This window comes from Parasteatoda tepidariorum, chromosome 9 (genome assembly GCF_982258835.1).
Source record: "Parasteatoda tepidariorum strain Cologne lab strain chromosome 9, Ptep-v5.0, whole genome shotgun sequence".
Taxonomy (NCBI): Eukaryota; Metazoa; Arthropoda; class Arachnida; order Araneae; family Theridiidae; genus Parasteatoda; species Parasteatoda tepidariorum.
Window position 1 is genome coordinate 78,097,077 of NC_141763.1, and position 27,475 is coordinate 78,124,551.

Genomic DNA, 27,475 nt, shown 5'->3' on the forward strand with positions numbered 1-27,475 from the left:
GCGTCCCTGGCCAGCTCGCTCTCCGTATCTTCCGCCGATAGAAAACATGTGGTCCATGATTGCTCAACGATTGACCCAGATTACAACCCCAGCTGCCACACCAGATCAACTTTGGCAACGTGTGGAAGCTGCTTGGTTTGCTGTACCCCAAGAACACATCCAAAGTCTCTTTGAATCAATGCCGAGGCGTGTGGCAGCGGTTATCTCCAACAATGGCGGCTACTCTGGCTACTGATTTTGGCAGGAACCACACTTCACAAAAGTATAAATTTAATCATTTGATAGTTGGTCAACATGTTATCTACAACATAAATTTTGTTGTGATATCTGTTGTCTTTCTTGGTGTTGCAATTTGGGTGGCCAGCAGTGTATATTAATAGATCTATTATACCCAATTTAGACATCTTTTTTGTAAATTTTTAATTATCCTCTGATTAATTTTTTTTAGAGTTTTATATTTCATTTTAATTTTTTTTGTACCACTTAAAAATGATAATGGTAAGGTTTTGAGATCCGTATGTTCTTTTTTTGTCGGCGTGCTCGGATTATGACAGGTTGCCTGATGGTCTACATCTACGAGTCTATGTTTTTCATAAGGAAGGTAGTCTAAAAATTGAATCCCACGATGTAGGAAAAATATAATGAAATTAACATCTTGGAAGTTGAAACCCATTTTTCGATTATGGCAGCTATTGTCGTGCCAGAGGGAATAGGGAGGACGGTTCTGGCTCTGGACCATGGGACCAAATAACGTCTGTTTAAAAAGAGGATCGAGGCAGTGAATTTTAACAATTCAGAATCACCAGAAAAGTTTCTATTTTCTTTTTTGGAACTTCATAGAAATTTATTTTTCACCATTTTTTTTTTAAGATATTGTGTTACCAAATAATACTTTATCATCAAAAGTTTGTTAAGTATAAAAAAAAAATATCGTGGATACGAATGTCAAGAATTTAACCTTAAATCGAAGATGGCGTGGTTAGAGGCCTTAAGAAAGCTAATGTGAAATTAAAGAAATTCGTCGTTATGAACAGTTAATTTGATTATTATCTATATGCTTTACAGCAGAAATTAATTCGTTATTGTAACAATAAATTATAATTGTTAATAAATTATAATTATTGTAATTTATTTTATTTCACTTAATCTTTTAAAACGTGTAAGGTCGTCGTCCTAAAATCGGAATGGTTAACATGGTTAGTGGTATTTTTTAGTTTATTTGAATTTTTTTAATAATCTAAAATTTGAGAACAATGCAATTGAGCAAGTTAGGTATTTATCACATAAATAACTATCATTTTTTTTTTTTAATTTAATAAAACCATTCCCACTATTTGTGTTGCGAAATTCACGCTGAAAGAAATTTTAAATGTTGGTAGTAAAGAATACTTTAATTGCATGAAATAAAAACATTCGAAAACAAAACTTGAATGAATTTCGTAAATATTGACTATTGTTAATCTTAAACCAATTTTCCCCCCTTCTTTTTCAAAAAAAATTTAGTTCAAAATCAATTATTAATTATATAATAATGATTCTTTGATGCTGTATTGATCATGTAATAATGATTCTTTGATGATGTGCCATAATTATTTCTTTTTTTCCTTAGAAAAAAAAAAAAAAAAAAAGAAACCTTTACTAGGAAATAGAGCAGTTACATTGTGTTTAGTATCTTATCATCTTGAGTCAGATTAAAGGATAATATATGATAAGAAATTGCCAAATTTGAAACCCCTCAAGTACTTATAGTTTTTTAAATGCTGGCTTAGTTTTATTTATGCTGAATTTTTTATATTTATCATAAAAAACTCATGTATATTTTTGTCTTATGAATATTTGTATATTTTTCATGTATATTTTGTTTTATGAACAATACGTCTGCGATTTACGTGTGTAGAAATAACGATATGTGATTCGTAAACCACATCAGCACGAAACGTGCCGTTTAAAGCGAATTACGACAAAAAATCAGCTCAGAAAGTGTCACGTTATAAGATTTGTAATTGATCGACTTGGCTATGGATCATCTTAATAGTAATCACAAGGCGTGTTTTGAAAATTGCGTTGAAATCAATCGCTATGCTCGATTCGTAATACGTTGCTCACAAAACGCGAAGGGTGATTCTCGAATTGCGTCGAACTATTGTGAACTATTCGTAAATTGTGTTTATACGCGTGAGTTTAAAAGTGGGATGCGCAAATATCTCCACGAAATGCAATATGTGATTCATTAATATCGACTTAAAGAACAGCTCTGTCTCTGTTCGATTTGAAGTTGTCAGAGCGAACAAATAGAAAAAAAGCGTAAACGCAGATTTCGAAGAATTAAATTAATGGAAAACTAACGTGTATGTACTATTACACTCTTTTTATACTTAAATAGCTATTTTTTACTTCATTAGCAGTATATATAATTTACCAGCACACTTCATTATGCCATTACAAAACATTTTCTAATGTTGAATGAAAACATTAACTCTAAACAACCACTGATTTTTTTTATTTTTCCATAAAAAATATTCTGAAAGAAAAGAATGGAAAATATAAAAACTACTACTTCCCTGTAAACAGTGTGAAATGCCTAGGCCTTCAATTTGCCTTATCCCCTTTCCCTGTAACCGTTCCTCGACTTGGGTGGTCTGGGCCAACGTGTGTGGCTCCTCCGATATGTGTATGCCAGGTAGATGAAACATTGAGAGATAGAACAGCAAAATTTTTAGATTCTCGTCTGCCATTGCGCAATGCTGCCAGATTTCCTTTTTTATTATTGTTATTTCAATCAAGAGTAAGCATCATCTTTTGAGGTATACGAGTTGTTTATTAAAAGTATGTTAATGTGATTTTTATCATTCAGAATGAAAAAAAGTTTTTTTTTTTTTGTAGTAAATGATCTTGTCAATGTCGGCCAGCTGCGGATTAACGGGGTCAGGATGCAAACGATCTAGATTGGAAATTCTCTTTTTTTAAGATTAAATTTGCAACGTAAACTTGAATGGGCGTGGTTTCAAGATGCTTTAATGAAATAAAATGATGTCAAAATTGCTTTCATATTCCAATTAAAACATCCGTCGTACAAACTTAAGTAACTAGATTATAAATAAGTATTTTCAATATTATAGCGATGATTTAAGGAATGTTGTAAATAAAGTGATTGTAAAAAAAAAATTAATAATAATGTCAAGTAAATAAGAGGATAATTATATGAATCATAATTTTCTGTGAATTATATTTATAAAGTAAACATCACACAAGTATGACAAGGTAAAAAAATTCCAAATAAATTTATTTTTCTTATACACTTTTCATATCATTGGTACATTATTATATCTGATTTTTTTAAAAATTTGTCTAATTCAATTATATAATTACTTTTACAACTATAATACAATAAAAATAATTTACAAATATATTTTCCATCAATTAATTATTTTTCTTTTAATTGAAAGGGTAAAACAAAACTTTAGAAAACATTAAAAGATTATTCAAATAAATATTAATTTATTTCAGTTGTTTTACAATAACCATCGCAAGGTAATTGAAAGTTAAATATTATTTTAACTGAAGAAAAAAATGCCTCCATATTAAAACAGTAAACATGTAGACTAGTTATAGTTATTTAAAATTGATAATGCAAATTTAATTTTAAAAGTATAGAACAGAAATGATTTATAACAAAAACCTTTCAATTTATTATAACACATATTTACGAATGTTTACAGTAATATTAAAAATATGAAATTGTTATTTTAACTGTAGACAGAAAACTGATATAAATGCCAATGTAAATATTTAAAAGCTTGTTCAATATAAGATATGATATAAGGGAATAATACAACAACTGAAAGAATGCAACAAAATCAATAAGTATTGATTACTAATTTATGAAGAAGAAAAAAACAATAAAATATTATGTTTCGAATCAATACATATTAAATTATCGCAATAATATACTTTGATACAATTGATATAAAATATTCTTTGTAAATCATTCTTTCGAATATCTCTAGATAACTAACATTAACTCTAGATAACTAAACATAAACCAGATAACTAAACATAAGATACTTAAGTCATATACTATGAATTAAAAAATGAGTTTAGTTTTATATTTCCTATATTTAACATAGCAACACCAAATTAGCAAAGCTAACTCAAACAAATAAAGATAAGTGACATAATTCAACGTTTAGACTGTCTAGATATCGTCTTTGTTAACGTGTAATTCAGATAACGTTTTAAAGATGTTAGGGTAACATCCCAGCATATGCAAAACTGGGTTGGTAGTCATTTGGACGAATGTTTAGTTATCTAAGGTTAAAACAAAAACTTTTGATTATTCTATAGAAGGAACTTGTATAATACAGAGTTTACAAAACCCATTAACAAATATATTTACAATATTAGGAATATAACTTAAATAAAATATTTCAATAAAAACATCTTTCTTATTCTTATTCAATGTAAATACAACTTTTTGATTTAATAAAAAAAAAATACAACTTTGGTTATTTGTTGTACAAGATTGTTACCCTTACTGGCAACATTTTTAGTAAACAAGCAAGAGGTAGATAAATAAAGCTAAATCATATCATTTATTAATCATACCATTAAAGTTCTATAAAATGATATATTTTTTTATTTTGCTTAAGGGCTTATGAAAGATTTGAAAACTTATCGTAAACATCCTAGCAACTCGGATAAACAGTTTTAAACCGTAGTAAACATAACAATCAAGATTTAAATAAATAATAGATGTCAAAATTATTTATTTTTCTCCTTTAAAAATCTCTAGTATGTTAGATTTTCTTCTATAAAAGTAGGATTTGAAAAAGTTAGCAAAATATTTCTTTAAAATAAATATTTAAACAACTGTACCTAATAACTTAAACATTTTATATTTTATAAAAAAAGGAACAAATATCATAATATTTATTCACTAGGTTAAAATAATCTTACGTTTTTTATAAGATAAAGCAAAAATTATAAAAAATTGCATTTAATAGACTTAACTTAAAATGAACAATAAAACATTATCCTAAATTGTTAATTCCGATTAAATATTTTAAAACTATAACAATGTAGATCATTACTTTGATGAAAGTATCATTTATGAAAATATTACAAACAATCAAAATAAAACAAAGTTTAAAAAAAAATATCAACAATTACATTTAAAAAATTTTTCTTGAATCAACAATAATACGTAACTGGAAATGCTATCTTCCAATTCATATTTCAGTATTACAACAATGTAGATCATTGATGGAACTATCATTTATCAAAATACTAAGGACAATCAAAACAAGTTTAACAATTGCATTTAATAAATTTTACGTGAATCAACAATAATATTATTTTTCCTTAAATTCATAACTTAGATTAAAGGAATATAACAATGAAGATTATTACATTGATGGAATTACGTTTTACAAGAATATTAACGCACCATTAGAAATTCTTAGCAAAGAAATAAACAGAGCTGCCTCATTATAGTAAATCTCTATAGTCCATATTCTTAGGGTAAAAGATTTAAAATACATTTAATATTCCTCTGTAATATTTTTTCAACACCGGTTTCAGCAAGAAATGCAAATGAATCTGTTTCTTCTTTCTTTTAGAAGGAAATACCTGAAAGATAAAAATATAAAATTATAAACAGGCATATAGGAATAATAATAAACAATAAAACTTGTATTCCTAAAATCAAAAGAGTAAAACGTGCCTTATTTCCTCCCAAAATTGTGCATAATTCATTAATATTTGTAAGCTTTTTGAGACAAAAAAAAAAAAGAATAATGAAAATAATAAAATTCAAAAAAAAAAATTCCGGTATTTTGATACTTCTCCAATAGTTCGGGAAATTTCTTGACAAAAAAAATATTTTTAAAATTTTTTACCCACACACCCTTTCTCCTTTGGCTATAGCCAGAGAATAGTGTCTAACAACCAGATGGTATAAATACCTTTTAGTAGGTATGAATAGTATTTATGCCTCTATGAACAACCAATGAACGAGTACGCATTTTATACTTTTTGCTACTATTATATTAATATAGACCTCTAAAATTTTGACAGCAACCACTTTTAGGCAGAAGTTTTACTATACTTGAGGATAAAAAATTTTTTATGGCTGTTTTTCGGAGACTCCGTAGTAATATGAAATTATCTTTTTTGCGAATAATATGCTATTTTTATAACTGCTGTGAGTTTGCATTAGGTCAAGTTAAGCCTATCTAAACCCAGCGTTGTCTACGCTTATTTTAAAAATGGCACAAAACGTCATTATGGAGAAAAGCCACAGTTTTGAGAAAATAAAAAGCGTTTGTGGTCTAATTTTTTAATATTTAAGAGCTTACTCCAATGCTGCATTACCTGGGTTCACAAAAATTTACAAACTGAGAATACAGCATTGATTTTTATTATTTCATCTAGGTGGGAAAATGTTGCCAAATTGTCATTTTTTAAAAATGTTCAATAACTTTTAAAATATTTAGGTCATTTGTCTGTTCTGAAGTTCAGATAATTCTTCACGGAAAGATTATATATAGTTTAAAATCATCGTAATCCTTCAAGTGTAAGGCACTTAAACCATGGCTTTTCTATTTTCCTTGGCGACAGAGCTTCGAAAAACAGCTTTAAACCACCCAGACCCTATTGCTTGGGTTCACGCCAGTATGGCGACAGTTGTCGCCAATGTTCCACAAATGTCGCTAAAACCATACACATGGGTGAAAAATTTGTTGCCTTGGAATAATTTTTTTTATATAATTATATAAAATAATTTTTTAATAATTATTTTAATACGTTTAGAATAAAAATAATTTATTTTTCATCCAATATAACTTAATAAAATTGCTGTACTACTTTTATTGTTCTACGCGTGGAATGGGTGTCAAATGCGTGGTATTCAAATGGAATAACTGTAAGTTGTATGGAACAAAAGTTTTAAAATTAAATGTTGCAATTTCAAAATTACATGTTGTGCTATGTTTTGCCTTCATGTACTGACAGTATAATTGCTCGTCAATGAAATATTTTTTGCTTTATTAGAATTTACCTTATTTAAAATTTTATATATTTTTTCATTTGTTTATCTCTTTACTTTTCTAATGTTATTTAGTGTTTAGACACTGAAAAAGGTTCTTGTGTAGAAAACCGAAAATTTAGTATGTCCATTTCTGTATTGATTTATGCCTTATTTAGTGTGTTTTCACTTTAGTCTTTGCAACTCAAAGTATACCTTATCATTTTGAAAATTAAAAATAATTACCCAAATAAAACAATTAAGAGGTTTACATGAAGTAATTGCTTTAAAAATCCATTGTGGTCATTTAAGTGAAAATGTTTATTTATGTTATGAGATTTTTAAAAGTAAGCTTTGCTTTTGGGGGGATGCAATGTTTTATTAAAAATAAGAAAGTAGCTAGAGAATTTTGTAAAGAATCGCTTATTTCTAGATGAAATAAAATATTTTGAATATCAGGAAACAAAATAATTTAATCATTTAAATAATCTTTTTAAGTTCAACAGCCAAAAATGATTCGTTTATAATTAAATGAATACTAAAATTATTTTATTAACCTAAAAGCAAATTGGTTACCACCATTTAATTTTTTTACAATGCGCTGCCAATGACGACAAAATGACCAAACTTTTGGAATCTTGTTACATTAAACGTCACTAGAGGGCAGCACGATATAACGTGAAAAATAATAAAATTTTCTAAAAATTCAATGTATAAATAAAATACAGTTTGTGTGTACTAATTCAAACAAATGTGTAAAGCAATAATGCGCACTAATTCAAGTAAATTAATTTAACGATAAAAAAATGTATGCGAAATGAATTTATTTTTTACCTTATAGATAAAATTTATGTTGAAAATTATGCTTGGGAGAATAAGGAGAGAAAACACCCAGAGGCACTTGAATTTAAATAATTAAAAATAATAAAAGGAAATAAAAAATATAAATATAAATTTATCAATATCTAATATTGATAAATTTATATTTTTATGAAATTAAAAGTTTTTTGTTTGACTAGAGCCATGACTAACGGTAAAAATTTCATTTGAAATTTTCATTAATTTCTGTCACAATATTTAAGCCATTTTTTGAAAAATTGTGTCTCTTTTATGACGTGATAAATTGAATAACGATAATTCGAAGCATCATTTCATTCTGGAACTGTTCAGAGGTCAATCAACAAGCCTTAAAAAAATTACAACAAACAAATAATAATAGATTTAAATTAATTTATTCATTTAAAAATGTCATTATCCAATTTAATTTTTTGAAATATTTTGCTATTTTCTTAAATTCAGCACTTGGTATGTAATTAAGTCGAGCATTTATGAATAGGCATTTTAAAAATCTCACAATGCTTACCTTTTTAGAATGAAAAAAAGTAGCAAATTTTCTTTTTCTCGTCGGATTTTAAATCAATTTAAAGAAAAAAAATCACGAAACTTATTAACAGGAGCATTAACGTCAAACATTTCGTTAATTTCTATAAACATAATTAAAAATTGTGTTTATAGAATAAAATTAACGAAATTTTTTTATGACTCATTGTTTAAAAATGCATTTAGAAATCGTTAAAATTGCATTATTATCAAATCATTCCCTTAAAATTGGAATGTATAGCAATCTTTACCTTTTACCGAAAGTGATTATTAAAAAGAAAAGATTTTCTTTTTTTTAATTTTAAGAAAATAAAACATCAAAATTCAGACTTCACAATATTTCCATAGTAAATTAACAGTATCCGCTAGGTTCCACGAAAGTGTTTAATTATTAACAATATATTAGTTATTAACTCTTTTATTAATTACAGAAAATGACTCAAGAACTAAAAAGCATTTCTAAAAAAAATTATCTGTGCATTTTTAGTCTTTTGATTTTATTACAAATATTTTTTAAAAATAAAGAAAATCGTCTGCCGTCTCAATTTCAATCACGCTAAGCTTATGTTCCGAAGCTATTCTTCTTCTATGCTTATAAATAATGATAGAAGAAACATTATTAAAGTTTTAGTCAAAGTTTAGTTAAAATAGGAGTTTAGTCAAAGAAGCAAACGTGTACAATTGCCGTACAAATTTTACACGTTTTTAACATACAATCGAATACTGATGTCGGAATTTAATTTTAATAAATATAGTTGTCGTTTGAAAGAATTTAAGTACCACTGAAATGAAGAGATTAAAATCGAATTTGTTATTTTCGACTGAATTACAAGGCGCGTTTTTTCCCTTCCTCAATTCTTGACATTACATCTCATCTTTGTAAGACTTGTTGTGTACAAAACTGTTTTTTCTTTTTAGGTAATTGCTAAGGAATTGAAGAAGATCAACCATATAATTTAACATTTCATTCACTGCGAAGATTTCAGGCGCATTGTCTACGTTTTCTATTATTGTTATCATCATTATTTTTTTTTTATTTTTTTTTTTAGAATTTTTACTTCGAGAGTATGATTGAAAGTGCTCTTCTAAGCACGATAAGAATATCTCTTTGATGAAGTTTTTTTTCTGCATTACATAGAGCCAAATACTTTTAAAATATTTTATAGGCAGCACAAATAATATTGTTATCATACGGAAATGGTTTTATCACTGCAACCACGTAAGTTATTCCAAGTAGTCATATTTATGACAGCACTTGTAGTCTTGATCGTAAGTAAATGTATTCAACGAATACAAAACACCATGATTACAGCTATTCAAGTGTTCAAAGGCAATTTCTAAAATTGCATTGATTACTTATTATTGTCAACTTGATACAGTTTTTTCTTCTTTTTTTTATGTAAAAGTAATTTTAAAGGCCACACTCTATTCCACTATATAACCACTAGAGACTAGACTAGAAATTCCACTAGATAACCACTAGAGACTAGAATTTCATTGACTACATGGAAATTATGATGTTATTCTCCAGCAATGCTCCCCTGAGCAATTGAAAAACGTGGCTTATCATTATATATCTCCTAGCCTTTCAATTAAACGCTTACCAACAGAAATCATGAAAGTGATCAGGGAACATGATTACGTGCATTCATAAATCATAGATTTACTCACTAGTAATTAATCACGATTAAAATAACACTCATAAATTATCCCTTCAATTAAATGCTGACCAACAGAAATCCTTGAATTGCATTGGAAAGTAATCAGAGAACATGGTTGCTTAAAATCCGAAATCATGTATCTTTACTTGCTTGTAATTAATCTCTATTAAAATAATAATCTTATAATAGTCAGAATTACAAGTTAATTGATTTACATGCAACTAATATTTGTAATCAAATACAATTTTAATCATCACCTCGTTTTATTATTATTATTGTACGATGCGAAGTAAGGATATGTATTTTTTAATACATAAAACTATATTTTGTATCATGGGCAACAAAACAGGCAAATTAAATTTTAACATACTTATCCGTACAAAATTTTTAAATTGTGCAAAACCATTTAAAAAAAAGAGCTACAATCTGCCTCTCACCCACAAAAATATCTTATTGCAATAACATTCATTAGCGAGTATTCCAACGAAATAAATTTCAAGATCTATATCAACATTTTGAAATTGAGCAAACCATTTTAAGAAAAGAACTACACATCTCACACGAACAGTTTGTCGCACTCACACAAATATCTTATTGAAATAACATTCCTTAGCGAGTATTCCGAAGAAATAAATTTCAAGATCTATATCTGCACAACATTTTGAAATTGAGCAAACCATTTCAAGAAAAGAACTACACACGAACAATTTGTCGCACTCACACAAATATCTTATTGAAATAACATTCTTTTGCGAGTATTCCGAAGAAATAAATTTCAAGATCTATATCTGCACAACATTTTGAAATTGAGCAAACCATTTCAAGAAAAGAACTACACACAAACAATTTGTCGCACTCACACAAATATCTTATTGAAATAACATTCTTTAGTGAGTATTCCGACGAAATAAATTTTAGGATCTATATCTGCACAACATTTTGAAATTGAGCAAAACATTTTAAGAAAAGAACTACACACGAACAGTTTGTCGCACTCACACAAATATCTTATTGAAATAACATCCTTTAGTGAGTATTCCGACGAAATAAATTTCAAGATCTATATCTGCACAACACTTTGAAATTGAGCAAACAATTTTAAAAAAAGAACTGCACATCTCATACGAACAGTTTGTCGCACTCACACAAATATCTTATTGAAATAACATTCTTTAGTGAGTATTCCGACGAAATAAATTTCAAGATCTATATCTGCACAACATTTTGAGATTGAGCAAACCATTTTAAGAAAAGAACTACACATCTCACACGAGCAGTTTGTCGCACTCACACAAATATCTTAATGCAATAACATTCTTTAGTGAGCATTCCGAAAAAAAAAAATTTCAAGATCTATATCTGCACAACATTTTGAAATTGAGCAAACAATTTTAAGAAAAGAACTGCACATCTCACACGAACAGTTTATCGCTTTCACACAAACATCTTATTGCAAGAACATTTATTCATGAACTAAGAAATAATTACTAATGATACATTAAATTCCTTTGCATTGTTATTTTTTTTTTATATTGACTTTGCAAAGTAGGTAAATTAATTTGCGGCTGGAATTTATGAATCAATAATTTACTAATAAAATATATAACTCAATCGTTCATAATTGAATATTATTTACCAAGAAATATGCATTTTTATTATAAATTTCGAACTCCAAAACATAAAACTTAAAGATAACATAGTCAAATAATTATACAACCCCTGTTAAAAAAGGAAAGGAAGAAAACAAAACAATCTTCCTATCATCTTCGGCGTCTATCTTCCTATTTTTATTTATTTATTTATCTTTTTTTTTCTTTTTTTTTTTTTGCCTAGCGCTCAATCCATTCTTTTTTCATTCATTTATTTCCAGAACAAGGGGGGAGAAAAACTAGATCTACGCTCTTTCAATAACTTCATTAAGAGAGAGGACGAAGAACCAGCTTTAGACTTGGTCGCTTTTATAAAAATGATTACCATTTTTTATGAACGTAATTTCAACGAACTGAAAAAAGGAAGAAAGAAAAAAGAAAAAAAACTGATTCGTACGAAATGTCTTTATTTTCTCGTGCATGTCATCGAAAAGAGACTTTATGTATTTTTAACCCTCAAGGCAGCAGGATGGATTCTATAAAGAAAGGATAATTACAGACTAATATCATCCTTTGGAGCAATTTGCATTGTAAAATACTTCATTATATACTGAAATCCGTCGTGAAAAAAGGATATTAAATGAAAAAGAGTTAAATGAGTTCGGTGATAAAAAAAGATTACCCTTGAATTAATCACAAATTGAAGTAATTAAAATATAATGCATTATAGTTAGCTCATTATAACCCCGCAGAGGCTAATAAATTATTTTAAAATATTTTCCTACATTATAGGATATTTTTTTAATGAACGTTGTTAAAGTAAATTTTAAGAATCCTTATACAATATGAAATTGAAAAAAAAAAATTCCATTAAGGATCTCAAATTAGTATTTAAGAGGCCTTTCCCCCTCGAAACAAACTTAACTGTCCAAGGGGTGGAAATGAGAAGGAAAAATTCTAATTATGCTTTTAATTCTCTTTATTTAATTTTCACAAATATGGTGATGGTGAATTTTTACTTTATTCCTCAGTATCTTTCGATAAATCTAAAATTCACCGCCATCACAGAACTTGAGGTACAAAGCGTGAAGTAATTTCGATTCTCTATTTATATTGACGAAATTATATTGGTAATATTTACTGACGGTTTAATGATAAAATTATACCAATATAGATTTGCCATCAGTAGTGAATTGTTTAGAATTGTCTGTTTTTAAATGTTTGATAATCAACTTTGTCTTTATGCTATTTACGTCATAAGAATCATCCAAATTCGTTTTCACCAGTTTAAACTGAAAAATCTAAACTGATCAGTTTAAACTGAATTAAAATTTTGAGGAAAATTTCAAGCTCTAATTCTCCTAATTTAATAAAACAATCCCGTTATTTTCCACCTTTCTTTTTCAATATCTTTAATAATAACCATTGTTGAACACTCGACTCAATTTTTAGGTTTACGTAATGTTCAATTCCGTAGCCTTGTTATTTTGAACTCAATCCAGAAGATGGGAATTCCTGGATCAAGTATCGGGAGAAATTTGCCTTTTGAGGACTTTTGGAGAACTTTTTGATGGCACTAATCCGTATTTGTGTTACATGGAGGAGAAGACTACGAGAATCTCCCACGGTTAGCTGGCGGCAAAGGGACTCTAACCCATGATCAGTCTACCACTGAGGGTATTTTCATGTCAGCACTGTGGTCGATCTAAGCCGGATGCGGATTCGTATTGACCAGCCATCGCTAGGATTCGAACCCGGTTCGCCTCACTGGAAGGCGAACTCTCTATCCCATGAGCCATCGCTATGATTCGAACCCGGTTCACCTCACTGGAAGGCGAACTCTCTATCCCATGAGCCATCGCTAGGATTCGAACCCGGTTCGCCTCACTGGAAGGCGAACTCTCTATCCCATGAGCCATCGCTATGATTCGAACCCGGTTCGCCTCACTGGAAGGCGAACTCTCTATCCCATGAGCCATCGCGGCTATCTTCAGGCTACTGTGAATAATGCTATATCATCAAGTACGTTAAGTACAAAATTATCGAGGAAACGAAAATCGAAAATTTGATCGAAAATCCAAGATGGCGCAGAAAAGCCTCTTAAGAAGACCTACCTCTCGAATATTTTTATAATTTTTATTACAATTAAAATATTCTTCTCAAGATTTCCTTCTAAGGTTTATTTCTGAAGTAATTTGTTATAAGTTTCTTTAAAATTTATAAATATATAAGGAAAGAATTATGAAAGAAAAAAAATCTAATTTTTATGAAAGGCAAATTTATGATATTGTTTTGGTCATTGCTTTTGCTAATTTCACTTTTCAATAAATTTACTACCAAATAATAATAAATAAAAAAATAATAAAAAAAATTAAATAAAAAGGCAAGGAAATGACATAATTTTAAAGAAATATTAAGTAACCTCATTGATTTTTTTTTTATATAAATATTCTAAAACATTGCAAATTTTTTTTTTTTTTTTTTTCTGAAAAAAATTTTTCTTTTCCTCCAATGCCAATACCTGGGGAAAGACTTTTCGTCAATATAGGCATCTGAAGGGCAGATCTGGTGGCCACTCTTTCAGGAGCACCATAAAAAAAATTCAGGTATTTACCGGGCAGATTTGTTGGCCACTCTTTCAGGAGTACCATAAAAAAAATTCAGGTATTTACCGGGCAGATTTGTTGGTCACTCTTTCAGAGGCACCATATTAGTTGGGCCAACGTTGTTCCCACAGTAAGAGGACAGATAGTACAGAGAATGAAAGAAAATTCATGCCTTGCCCGAGATACGGACAAAAACGGATTTTTTTCCCCCTCCTCAACTTTCGCAGTTAAAATTATCGATATCAGTTAGAAAAAGAAAAAAAAAACATTTTTCTCTGAAGAGATATTTTTTATAGTCAAGAAAACGTGAAGCGAGGAAAAAAAAGCACGCAGAAAGAAGTATATTTAAGCAAAACTTCTCTGTTTTTGGATTCCATATTGATAACCTGTTCGCTTGATGATAAAAAAGCTCTTTCCTAGGGTCAACAAAACTTGTTTTCCTTCCTTTTTATCCCCCCCCCCCTCCATCCACTACTCCGTATCTGCTTCAAGAGCACGCAGTTTCTTCCCGTTTTCTGATCACCAACGATTCACATAAATTCCAACAGCTCTCAGATCATTGCAGTGATGCTTTAATTGAGTCATTTATCTTTACCTGTCGGCCGATTAACATCGAAAATGAACGATGCACACTTTTTTCTACGGCAGCCCAACTGTTTTTCCTCGCCAAGTTTCATTGAACATGCAGAGCACATTTTCAAGTGCGACTCAAATGAAATCACTTGTGTTCGGATTCGAATTAAAATCGCTTTTTTTTTTTGATTTTTAACTCTTTAAACCAAACCACTGAAAAAATTTAAAAAACCTATTAGAAGTACAATTTAAAAAACTAAATAAAAAAAATCGTTTCTACTTAACAGCGCTTATTTTTTTTTTATTCATATTTAAATTATTCGAAAAAATAAAATAGTCTGACGAAAGGATAACTTGCATGGCATATTTATAAAATTCTTTAATTAAAATATGACGATGCACAGAACCTCAAATTATGTGTTATAACCTTAAATAGAATTGCATGAAAGCAACCAATAAGAATAATTATAATCAAAGTACGAAGTTGTAGTAAAGGTTCCAATTCTCCGTCGATTTTCAATTTTTATTTAAAATTACATAAATAAAGAAATGAGCCCAAAATAAAACGTAAAATTTTTTAAAAAATATCACATGATCACATCTTATTTTCTTAAAAAACAAAAAGTTACTATACCAGAATAGAAAACTATTTCAAAATTTCAACATCTTAGATTCGTTTACTCAAACAATTGTATACCTGCAAGTTACGTCATCGCAGATAAATCGTTACATTTGTCGATTCAGAAGCCAATCAGGTTCGACATATACGCGTGACGTTGCTTACAGGAATCCAATTAAATCTGATTTAATCACATGCATAATCACTTCACTTCTTCTCGAGTTGCAAGTAGTACATGATTGCGGTCTTTTTCTTACATCAATGAATCGCTACAATTATTAATGGAAAGTGAATTAACACAAAATTTGGACACTGCTGTAATGTTTAAATAAGTATCGCTTTCTCCAAATTGGAAGAATGAAACAGGTTCTAACATAAAAATAGAAAACGATTTTGAAGCAATTCCACTATTTGTAGAAACGTTTGCTCAAAAAATTTTGTAGTACTTTTTTTTTTCCTTCCTCACTTCAATAGATTGCTGCAATATTTATGTAACAGGTCAAAAATTGGATAACAAAATGCAATGAGGCATTCGCTTTTAAACTTTTTTTTTAATTTAAAAAAAGAGAAGGAAAAAAAAGAAAGGAGAAATGAAGTGAAGAGAAGGAAAAAAAAAACATGGAATATCAGTTGAAAGAGGCGAGATCTCGTCAGCAACGAAAATGAAAGGAAAGCACTCTACCGCTTAACGCTGTGTTTATTTTTAAAATGCAGTATTCTGAAGTGTGAATTGCTCCTGATGTCAAGAACCTACTGATACTTGGAGTTATCTTTTTCGGCTTCAGTAATGAATTCTGATGCCTTACATTTCACTTTCATGGTGGATAAAGTTCAATACCCAAACACAGTATGTTTTTAGAATAAATTTATAAAACTTTTCATTTATGGTTATAATGAAATACTAAATACAGTAAAACCTTTTTTTGTGCGGTGGATAGGAACCGCATAAAAGAAATCGCACAAAAAAAAATTCGAAAATTTTATAAATTCTGACATGTAATAAACAAGTTTGTACCATATACCACCAAAAACTTTTTTTATGCGGTTGATAGGGACCGCATAAGAAAAGTCGGACTCAGAAAATACATCAATGATTTATGAAATAGATAAGAGAATGCTTTCAATAAAATTAAATAATTAAATTAGACCTAAAGAAATTTTAAAAATATTTAATTCTCCATTGTACATATACATGTAGAAGTTTTCAAATTATACATTAAATAGTTTGCTGCTACTCGTCGTAATCCAAAACGCGCATCTTCTTGGAATGAATTGGTTGAAAATCGCTTGAAGATAGGATTTCGATGATTTGTTTTTTGGTACCATAAAGTCAGTGATCAGATAAAATAAAATAAAAATCATAAAAACTACATATAAATAGAAACAAAAGTAATTAATTTTTTTACCTTTAATCTCACTATAAAATGAATCCTTAATCTAATGAATCGTGTATAAAACTCTGAATACGAAGCGTATAGTATTTGAGATACACGCAGACGAGAATTTACAAAATAAAAATAACGGTTTAATTTTAAAATACTAAGTATTTTAACACAGCAAACGATTTTTTACTGATTTACTTCAACTTGTTTAGCGCAGAATAAATTTTAAACAGAAGAGAAAATGGAGTTGACGATAATAAATGAACTAATGAAAGTAAATAAACAGAGCATCGCGAAGTTCAGATACATCGTTGTCAAGGAGACCACGTAATCAGAGTTCGTCCACAACATGCATATGCACATTGATAGGAAACATTAAACTGGTGCTAACGCCGTTAAGATTCATATACCGCATAAAAATAATTCGCACAAAAAAAATCGCACTAAAATAAAATCGCATAAAACCAATCGCACAAAAACAGAATCGCATAAAAAAGGACCGCACAAAAACAGGTCTCACTGTAATGTATGTCTAAGATTCAATCTGATACATTTTATTTCAATATCTTTAGAATAGGCTTATTTTAATAATAATTAGTATAGATTTCCTTACATATTCGATCATTAATCTTAGGTATTCTATGATTAATGTTTAATTAAGAAAAAGTTTTTTTTCTTTAATTTCTATTATTAATTTTCTTTAATTATGAATTTTTTTTTATAAATTCTATGTAAAAATTCAATATTTTATTCATTAATTAGAAAGTATAATAACATAAATTTGTTAAGCTATTGTTTGCATACAAATTGTATTTTATTTGTGTCATTTACATGAGTATTATCATAGTTTCACAGTTCTAAAATTGTTGATAACTGATGTTTTCAACGTTATGAAATTTCCTATTAATGGAATATCGTTTTTCAAATGTAGGTTTTTCGTTTACCTCTCAGAAGAATCGGTTCACTATTGAATTATTATATTAGTATACTTAACCTAATATCGTGCAAATTACATGTAATCTCAATAAAATATTGAATTGAAACATTCACAATCAAGTTTAGTTATTTTATTAATGTGGTTCAACTTGGCTTGTGACACCTTAGTAAGGTTGCAGGAAATAAGAGCGGTATTAACGGTTAAACGTATTCCAGAATGTGCAAAACTGTGCAATCACAATCAAGTTTAGTTATTTTATTAATGTGGTTCAACTTGGCGAGTGACACCATATTAAGGTTGCAGGAAATAAGAACGGCATTAACGGTTAAAACTATTGTATATAAGCTTGTAAGATGAAATTTTGATCACAAATATACATTTAACTTTGATTCCTAAATCCAATTATTATTGATAATTTGAAAATATGCATTTCAAATTATCGATAATAATTAGATAAGGTTTACAGCCACAGTACAAACACTGAAATTTTATATCGTAATTTATAGCAATTAGCTTTTGAATAAATCTGTATATAATCAGAAGAAATTCGACGATATTTAGCGCCCCTAATTGTCTCTTAATTTGAAAAAAAAAAAACTTGAATATTTTTTTTTCTTTCTAAAATCATAATAAATATAATTCCCATTTTTTTCTCTCTTCTTCAGAAAACTATTTACTCATCCAAGAAATCATTACCATAAACAGCACTTGGAGCACGAACTGTTTTAAATTACAAAAACAGATTTTCCTTATAATCGGACGCATGTAAAACATGGTAAGCTGAGCAGAATAATTCTAGAACAATATGTCGTTTTATTATTTTGTTTTGTTTTGTTGGGCAGAGAAGGAAAGTAGCCGAGGGGTGTAGGCAATGAAGAAGGAAGGGCAAGTGACGGGGAATAGAAGTAAATGAAGATATCTAGCCGTAGACCGAATACCGGCTGTCATAGAAGATAAATGACCTACCCAGGCAGCTGCCTCCATCAGGTTTCGCTTGCCATCTAACTTACTTGATCGCCACCTGTGGCGACCGTTTAAGGATTTTCCTCCAGTCGAACATGCAATAGTAATATTCAATTCTAAATAAAATAAAACAATTATATGATAATATTTTATTATCTTAATGGAAATTTAAAGAGCTATATGTTAATGAAAATAAGTAAAAAAATTGATTTTATTTCTTTATTTTTTTGAAAATTCAAAAAATTAAATACTTAGTTATTTGAAAACGAATTTTTTCTAAATATCGGAGAATCAGTGCTGTGATATTTCATATTGTCATTTATTGTAAAACACAATTTTAAGAAAAGTAAGATTTTAGTTTATATTTTTAATTTGAAATGCTTAACCGTCATTAACAGATACCAAAACAAATGAACTAAAATGTAAACAATGAACTTGTAAAACTATGGAATCAATTGCGGACATTATTTAAATCATATGATTGGACAAAATCACGCAGTCTTCCTCTCGAGTTGCAAGTACCCTATGAAGATAAACACGTGTATGCATTAAATTTAATTCCTCAATGGAGGACAAAAAATAAATTAATTTAAAAAAAAGTTCTAAAATTCGTCAAAAAATTGCGATTAAAAGAAATAGTGTTATTTAGTTTTCTATTGCGAGGCGAAAAAAATAAAGCACAGCGAAAACCCCAATTTCATTTACAGTTTGACAACCAAAATTCAAGACAATCTACTATTTCAAATAAATTAAAATGTAATTATTATGATTAGAAAATGGTAATAATAAGTAATATCTATTGTTGTTTCGAAATGAAAAAATAACGTACACTGCATAAAAATCTTTTCTTTATTTATTTTTATTTCCAATATATCATTCTAAATTCAAGACTTAGCAACTACTCTATACATCATTATGGAAATGTTATAGTCGTCAAAAATGGTGACAATAAGTTACATTTAGATTTGTTAATATTATTTCTAATGACAAAATAACGCACATCGAAAAATCTTTTAATTTTCAAGTTAGCATTCAAGACTTATACACTATGCCAGCTACCTCACACGTGAGAATGGATGTACCCACTGGGGTGAGGCACGTGCATAAAGGTTAACACTTTCATGGGCACGTGACAAAAATGCTTTCACATTCAAAATGTTCTGAAAGGGAAGGGGTTGCTAATCCCTTCTATTGAAAGTGTTGAGCTGTTGAAAGCTAGGCTAAATCCCAGTAAATATATTTCTAACGGAAAGAGAATTCTAGTATATTGAGAAATCATTTTATTATTCAGGCAACACTTGAGATATTAACTTTGGAAAAACTTATCAGAACTATATCTTTCAATTGTTTTGTATCATTACAGTTTACAAAATCGCTTTCACAGCTAAAAATCTAATTTATGAGATTCTAGTATACATTTCGACACTTTTATTTCAAATTTATATCACAAATTATTATGCTTCATTTTTAAAATTTCTTTCTTTCAATTTTATGACTGGTGATAAAATTTTTATACCTGATGATTCATTAATAAAAATTAAAATTAAAAGTAAATTTAAGTCAAACGCTTATGGGAAGGTCGTTTTTATGCCAAAAAGTTTAAGATTGAAAATTAAAGAAAAAACGAAATATGAAATTCCATAATTAATCAAAACGTATTCTCAGAATCAAAACTTTATTTATTTTACTTTGAAAACTTTATTTTTAATAAAATAAAACACGCAACGACACTGTGTGATATGATTAAAAATAAATGTAGATCAATAATATGATATTCACAAAATTGTAAATTTCATTTTATTCTACTCCGTTTTTAGTAAAATATCTTAACATAGAAAAATGTAATAAATATTTTAGAAATGTTATACAGCCCATATTTTTTTTTTTTTTTTTTAATGAGACTAAATGAATACAGACTAAAACTTTTTGATTAAAAAGAGAGATTTAAAGTGAATGAAGATAATTTCCTTGATGAATGGAACAAGATGACGAAACTAATACGAAATCAGATGTTCAAGTAATAGTAAGTATTATTTTATACTGACTGATAAAAAATCTTATTTAATAACATGTTTAGAGAAATTTTCCTCCAACTATAACCAGTCTTTCTAACTATACTCGGCCAGTGTTTTTGCACTAATGTTTATTATTATGAGAAGAATATTATTACACTAAGTCCATGATATTTATCTGCTTAAATTTGCTTTAAGGCCGTTCGCTCGCTCGATCGGGAGAAAAGCAACCCCCATGTTATTCTATGGACAGTTCAGCCTTACATAAAATCGTCAATTTTCAAGATAATAACATTCTGTTTTTTGAAAACGAAAGAAAATAAAAATATCTTAATTAATGTGGAGGAAATTAAAAAAAAATTTTTTTTTTACTATTTTTTAAATTCAGAAAACTCAATCCAACTTCAAACAATTTTTATCGATAGTAGTTTTTCTCTCATCGAATTCTTAATCCGTGTAAATTAAGATTATATTCTTATCTTTCATTTAAAAAAAAAAACTAGAAATATTTTGAAATTGGACGAAGAAAAATTGCGCCGAAATTTGAACTTTAAATCTAAGCTATCTGAGTTATTGTGCTGCCATCTACAACGAAGGCGTCTATTTACCTAATTATGCGAAGAGAAAAAAAAGCAACCCTTAGTCCCCTCGGAAAGAACTGGTAATTGATTGGTTTAAGGAATGGCGGTTCATTCGAAAGAAAGTAGCCAAAATTTAACCTCTCCTTACTGGTGGAATAAGTAATTTTCCTTACTTGTAGAAATTTCTTAATGTTTTGCGAATTTTATTTTGGAAAACGCTTTACGTCTTTGATGTTTCCTTCGATTCTTAAAGTTCAGAAATGAAAGATCAGAATTAATATTATGGGTATGCATTGAAATCTGGTATTATACAAATAGAAAGACACTATACTTTATTATTATTATTATTATTTAGTCAGCAGTTAGTAACCCCTCACCGAGCTTCGATACCGAACTAGGCAGTGCGTCCGTCTCATAATCAACCCCCTTCCCCTGAATGAATGATTCTGTATTTCTTTCATTAAATTATAGAAATCTACAAATCGGAAAATTTGCAAAAGTTTTTAATAAATTATTTTTGAGTTATCGGTGAAAAATTTCACAAATTAAAAACATTAACTGTGAAATTTTCTGTTTTACTCTCAATAAATTTTATTTAAATCGAGTTTGCAAAATATACATTTGCCCATACATTAAAAACAGGAATTCAGAGGGAAAGTTATGTGAAGCTTTATTTGGAATAAATTGATTGTGCGATTTTTGCAACTTTCAGGTTATTATCAAAATACAACTTTTTTTTTATTTCAACAAATAGTAAGCATTATTTTCTTCTGAAAAGTAAAAATATGTACTGTTATTAATTTTTTTTATTATTCGCAATTTTAATAGCAAAACGGCAAACTCGCAAAAAAAAAAAAATTTAGAAAAAATATACATTTTCTTATGGGAAATTGAATGGAATAATCCAATTTCGATGGAATGGGAAATTACATTATTTAATAATTTTAAATTTAAGTTTTGAAACTAGATACATGAATTTATATTCAGAAAATAACACATGATTTACCCCTTCAATAAATAATAAATTTTCTTATAAATAATAAATAATACATTCAATAAATAATACATTTGTTACCGGGGTAAAGTATAAGACACCGGCATTCCATGACATTGCATGGAATGTCAGGGTTTTTTTTTTTTTTTCTCCAAGCATGAAATATGAGAATTATTACATATTTTCCCTAGACACTATATGTAATAGCTAGGCATTCTATAGAATGACAAATGATATTTAGGCAAAGTAAGAAAAAAGATCATGATAAGGCTACTATGTAAATCACGCCCATTCCTCAATAATTAAAATGTTATACGCAAAAAATAATGAGAGAGAGAAAAAAATAATAAAAAATAACATTTATTAAATACTGCCATTAAATAAATGTATTCAAGATGCGTAGAGAAAATGAAAGTTGGATAAAACAAAATTTATGCCTTGTAGAATCCATGCCATATAAAGGGAAACAAAATTTTCATATACAAATGAAGAAATTAAAATTAATCTACTTGCTCTGATATGGTAAGCTTCAAAGACGTTTGAATTACATTTCATTACATTCGAAACGAATCATAGGCATATTTTATACTTTGCAGGTATTTCATTACATTGAATGCTTAGAAAATGTGAGAAATAAGAGTCCTTTCAGGCACTGGCTAGTTTAGGTATAACAACGCCTTGACATTCCACAGAATGTTGACTTTCAAACTTTGCCGGTAACATACATATCAAAATGGAAGAGCCGTGGTTGCTCAGGGGATAGAGTGCTCTCCTCCAAATGAGGTGATTTCGAATCCAAGTGATAGTTAGTCATACGAAATCCGCCCACGGCTCACACCGAGCGCAATGCTAACAAAAAATATCCTCAGTGTCAGACGAATCATGGATCCGTCAGACTATCCGTGGTAGGTTTTCGTGGTTTTCATGTCCACCTAACGCAAAGACGTGTTAGTTCTCTCAAAACGTTCTCCACGAAGGCAAATTTTCTCCCAATACTTGATTGAAGAGTTACTTTGTCTTCTGGATTGTGTTCAAAAATACAAGGCTACGGAGTTGGTAGTCATAAACTGGAAATTGGGTTGGCTGTTCAACGACAATTACTAAAAAAAAAAAAAGAAGAAGTAAAAGAAGGGAGGGAAAAAAATGGAAATATTGGAAACCGGTAAGAAAATCATTTCTTATTTTTAATCCATAAATATCAATATATTTTCGGACAGTTATAATAAAGATACGGGACAGTTTTTTTATCCGAAAAAAATAAATGTTGATGAATATTTTGTAATCACAAATAGTGAAATCTTATTTTATTCCTTATGATCTTAATTTTTTTCCTGACAGTTGCCAGTTTTTTTAAAGAAAATAGCAAAATATAATAAATCATTATTGATAAGATTTCGGAAATAAATAATTTATACAAATACAATTTTCAGCTGTATACAATCCTTATCCCCCCCCCCTCCATGTATTCGCATCTCGCCTCCGTCGCGCGTTTACTTTATATTTTCGAAACAGCGTAAACAGTAAGAAACGAAAACTGAAAAAAAAAGAAAGTAAATAAGCTAAATAATGAATATAAGAAAAACAAGAAACTGTATCCATCTCTTCCTGTTACTATGGGGTATATGCATAAAACCGGTTTTTTCTGGCTATTCAAATGTGTAGTTGTACTAGCAGGGACTGATATAGGGAAGAAGACGATTTTTCAAAGCAAAGCCTACTATGATGAATGAGATGGTGGATTACTATGAACTAAGATGCCTCGCTTGCTTAGCTATTATGTATAATAAAACTAAAATAAGACTTTCTGATGCATAATAACTGAATGCTAAACAACTTTTAAAATATAAAAAAATCAAATTGTTTTATAACACAAGTTCAATTATATTAGTATGTATACGATTGTTATTTCATATGATAATCAACGCTATTGACATGATTCACAAGCTTTTCGCTTATTGTTTTCGAATAAGGTATTCAGAAACATTATTTTTGGTTCTTAATTTTCTACCGGTCCTTCAAATCTCTAAATGCTTTAAACTTCAGTAATACATAGGAAAAAACGCATGACTTTAACACTTCAAAAGCTCTAAAATAATTTTCTAAGTATTCCTTGAGAAATATGAAAAAATACGTTGGTATTGGATTGTTTCGATTATTTTGACGACCTATATATATATATATACTAGCTGTACCCTGCGTGCGTTGCAACGCTTTCAATTTGAATTTGAATTTTGTATTTAAGTGTGTAAATGACATTTGCGATTATGATTTGAAATGCACATTTTATTTAATGGTGAAAAAAAGCAGTTAATTCTCTAGGATATCATTAGTGCATTTTCAAACAGACATGTATGGTGATGCACACGGAGCATGAAACATATTTTGGACAATGATCTGAAATAAGACTGGATCTATGGTGACATCAAGAATTTATGCTGATATCTGATCAGTTTTAGAAGGTGGTTTTTTTTCAATAAGCCAAATTAGAATGTGTGCCTGAGGCAATCCTCGTTTTTGCCATTCAATAGAGTACACCCAACACCGTGTCTCTCTAAAAACATGACGCTTCACAATGAAATCAAGTAAAGATTATCATTTTTGTTTGAACACACGTGCTGTAATATCATGACGATCCGATGATGATTGTCCTGGTAACAAAATATCTCTAATTTCAACCCAAGCAGAATTGCACGTAAATGTAATAAATAAATCTAGGAGCCCATATGCGAGAACATATGTCATTGCATCCTGTGAGTATTCATACATGTGCCTTGGAGTCCAAGGCACATGTATGAATACTCAGACATGTATGAATACTACATTTGCAGGGAGTCCAAGTTTTTCTCCCTGCAAATGTAGTCGGCAATATAATCATTTTCCCCACATCATTAGGATTAACGTTACCATCATTAATTATTGCATCCCGTAAATGAATGCATTCTTCTGAACGTAATTTGGTTTGATTTAATTTAATATACAGTAGGCGTTCAGTTTCAATTTTCGCATACATATCGACAATGTATTGATGAACTAATTGTCGACATTTTAAAGTATGATTATCAGCGTTTTGGCAATCATTAAACTATATGCATAAAAACTTATTGCACTTGCTTTCTTATTGGTTTTCTCGCCTGTTTGCGGACTTCTTAATTTTATGTTAAAATAATATCCCTCCTCTCCTCACCAAAATAAAATAGGATATTGCAATGCATCATATGATCGATACGTTTCTGAGAACTCTTTGAACGTCACGATTTCTGCGATGAAGAACTGTATCGCGGGAGGTAAATTCTTCGCCAACTATAACAATAGCCACTTCATCCAATGCTGGCGCATTGTATTTTTCTTTGTGGTGGCCTACAGGTGTTTTTTCAGCTCTAATAACAACTTTGTAAATATCGGATGACATTTAGTCTAGGGCAATTGTGAACAGCCTAATTAACTGATTATGTTGATCGAAAAATTTTTGTAATACGGTAACAATTTTTCGTTTAGTGCCATTGTTTACCTGACAACGTTGATTGACTTGATCATTTGTGTTATCCATGAAATAAATTTGTAGAAATTTATGATCTGCGTTAGGCATTGAAAGAAGTGATCCTTGCACGATGATAAATTTGGCCTTGCACTTTGAATGTTGGGATGTAATTCTCGTTCAGGATACGTGTAGCACCGAATAAAGTCATTTAAAAACACGAATTGTACCGGCGTATATGCGCCAAAAAATGTTTCGATTGGTTTGTTTGACCTGATACGAAGGTTGATAATGTCTCGGCAGGCGACGTAAAATCTTGTAGTTTCTGTATGCTTCTAGAACAGCAAATTTCAGCTGTTTCATTTTTAAATTTGAGAGCATTACAAAACATACATAATTGATATATTTCTCCGATGATGACACTTGGGGGAAGACTATAGTTTGTTGTCGGATCATAGTGAAATGCACTGAAATTCAAATCAGAGTATTGGCAGCGTCTGAATAGCGAAATGCGTTCTCGGTCGGTTTTCATTCTTGCTTCCCGTTGCTCTGATGTTTCCGACGAACGGGCTTGTGTAGTTCGTAGTTGATTTGTTGACAGTCTTCTTTCCTGTTGCTCAGACGTTTCTAAGGAACGGGCAAAAGCATTCTGTTCTCGATTAGTTTGAAGTCTTTTTCCCGTTGCTCCGATGTTTCTGAAACACAGGTAGTTCTCTTTTTGCGCGCTTGAGATGTCGACCGACTAAGAGCGATTTGCTTAGGCGGCATATTTTTGCAAATATTCTTTCTGACAACGAAAAAGAAATGTAAAAGTTGGCAGTGGTCGCAAATTTGCTAAATCGAAATATCACATACATATTTTAAATAATAAAAAGAGCAATAAAAATGAGATGAATAAGAAATATGAAAATTATAAGATTTAAAACAAAAATCAATTTTATAAATGAAAGAAATAAAATGGATGAATTCGAAAACTTTGCATAAATAAACAAACAAACTAATAGTTTTCAAATGACAACTGTCACAGCACTGAAATCTTCGAAAAGTATATTTAATTTTGCTAACCTAAAATTACGTACTAAATATAAATATTTCTGAAAACGTGCAATTTGAATGAAATTTGCTTTTGTCTTTATATTTATTAAACAGTTTTCACAGTACTGAATCCGTGATACGACCAACAATTAAGAAATCTATTCTCGTTGATTTTACTTGCTTGTGCTCACCTGACATAAAGAAAAGCGCGAATTAAAAATTAAAGTATATGCAATTTACTTTAATTTACTTTTCTAAATGAATAGAGTTATAAGATAGAAAATATCACTGTTGTTATCTTCAAGATATTTGAAAATTGAATCGTTTATAGCAAAATTTAAAACAATGGCTAGATTTTAACCAATCAGAAAATTCCATTTCGAATTTCACTGATATCGCTGGAACGGTTTATCGCACGGGATAAAAAGTATCCTATGTCCTTCTCCTGGCTCTAAACTACCTCCCTGCCAATTTTCAGCTAAATCGGTTCAGCCGTTCTTGAGTTATAAGTGAAGTAACTAACACGACTTTCTTTTATATATATAGATATATATATATATATATATATATATATATACACACACACATATATATATATATATATATATATATATATATATATATATATATATATATATATATAT

The 27,475-nt window shown here is 29.2% G+C and overlaps 1 protein-coding gene across 1 annotated transcript in view; it reads right to left on the bottom strand.

The window, feature by feature from the left end:
• Positions 1-3,259: 3,259 nt before the first annotated feature.
• Positions 3,260-27,475, bottom strand: part of LOC107438015 (growth arrest-specific protein 1) — a 49,000-nt gene continuing 24,784 nt past the window's right edge. The window contains exon 2 of the mRNA XM_016050177.4: positions 3,260-5,628. The gene's annotated coding sequence lies outside the window, so the exon portion shown is untranslated. The remainder of the gene's footprint in view (positions 5,629-27,475) is intronic.